Raw genomic sequence first — 2118 nt, 5'->3', positions numbered from 1 at the left:
GCGAAAAAATTTTAAAAGTTTGAATTCGCGCGCTTTTACTCACCGGGCGGCCTAGAAAAAACCTCGTCCCAAAGGGCTTTCAGCGTATTTTTCGATGCGTTTTTCTCGATGAAAGAATTTTTTTTGAACTTTTTCTTTATTTGTATGTCAATCTACATGCATTTCTGCACATTTTGATGCAATAAAAAATTTCACCGTACACCACCTTTAATTCCGACAATAATTTCGAAATGTTTCGAATGAATGTATTTCGAAATAAATTGAGAGAAAAGAAATACAATATATAAAAGACCTGCCAAGACACACTGCACACTGTTTTGTCAGTTTTAAAAACACCCTTTCCTTTTATTCTATCATCACTTTTTCGGATGAATTTTCTCTCCTTGAGAGACGCAGAGAAATAGACGAGAAAAAGTACACAAAAAAAAATCGGTGATGGTTTTTTTTTTTTTGAGTTTTGAGGCTTAAAATATGATGATTCTTGACCCAGAAATCCTCTTAAAATCGCCGATTTTTGACCTGAAATTCCTCATTTCTAGTCCTAAATTATCGGTTTTCAATGATTTTTGACCAGAAAAATCCCCAAAAAAATCGGTCATTTTTGGTGTGAAAAAGGTCAAAATGAGAAAATTGCTCATCTCTAAATTTTTAGAATTTTCTAGAATTTTTTTTCGAAATTTCTCCAATTTTAAACAAAACTCAAAATTTTGAAAATTTCGTTTTTTTTTTCAGATTCTACAAAGAGCTTCTTTTTGTAGTTTTTGTAGTTTTTTTTTTTTGGGTTACTGTAGTTTCAAGCCCGAATTTGAGGTGGAAAAATGACATGAAAATAGACTAAAACGGGCGCTTAAATTGACCGGAAATTGAAGATTTTACTTATGGATTACTGTAGTTTCGGAGATTACTGTAGTTTTTGAAACTCTGGAAACCCATGTTTTCATGGATTAAAAATGACCTGAAAAGGAATTTTTAAAATTTAGAAATGGGTCAAAAATATTGGATTTCCAAGCTTAGAAGTGCTTAAAAATGAGCTTAAAATGCTGAAAATATGCTGAAAAATAGGATTTCCAAGTTTAAAATTTGGCTTGAATAGGGGCTTTTCCACCCCCGTCCCCCCCCCCCCAAAAATATGACCGAATTTTATCAATTTCTAACATATAATGAGATTCCTTTTTTTTCGCATTTTCATTCAATTCTAAAGAAGAAGATGTTCCTTTTCTTCTTCCGAATTCCTATTAAAGGATCACGCACCCATCCTCCCCGATTGAAATTGGTAGCAGGTGGTGGTGGAATTCATTCCGATTGGAGGCCAAATCAGACAGACACACAAATAGAAAGTACAAAACGTTTAGTATTGCCTTGTACCCCCCGATCCGTCCAGAGATCATCACCATTTTTCGTTCCAATGCGGTCGGCCGCGGTCCTGGCTGTTTCAGCCGGTTTCAGGCATACTTTGACTCAAAAATCCTCATTTTGGGTACAGAACCCCATTTAAGCCCAGAAATGGTTCCAGAACAATTTTTGGGGTCCAAATTGCTTCCAGAGAACTATTTTGGGGTCCAGAATGCTTCTAGACGCGTTTTCGGGGTCCAAAATATTTCCAGCATCATTTTTGAGGTCCAGAATGCTTCCATAACCGCTTTTGAGGGGTTCAAAATGATTCAGAAACCATTTTTGGGCTTCAAATAGATTCCAGAACCAAAGTTTGGGATTCTAAATACTTCTGGAATCATTTTTGAGGTTCAAAAATGCTTCTACAGTCATTTCAGGGGTCCCAAATCCTTCCAGACTCATTTTTGAGGTCCAAAATACTTCTAGAACCATTTTAGGATCCAAGAATGCTTCCAGAACCATTTTTGAGGTTCAAAAATGCTTCTAGAACCATTTCCGAGGTAGAAAATGCTACTGGAAAACCGTTTTTGAGGTTCGAAACGCTTCTAGAATCATTCATAGGGTCCGAAATGCTTTCAGAACCGTTTTTGGGGTCCAGAATGCTCCCAAAACCATTTTTAGGACCTAAAATGAGCGAAAATTTCGGTTTTGACCCCGTTTCCAGTCGCTCTTCTCTTCGAAAAAGGCGAAATTTCACAGAAAAGGAAAACGGTGCCCCCCCCCCCC

The sequence above is a fragment of the Caenorhabditis briggsae genome, assembly GCF_000004555.2.
Source record: "Caenorhabditis briggsae complete genome, chrV, whole genome shotgun sequence".
NCBI lineage: Eukaryota > Metazoa > Nematoda > Chromadorea > Rhabditida > Rhabditidae > Caenorhabditis > Caenorhabditis briggsae.
This window is presented reverse-complemented; position numbering follows the sequence as displayed.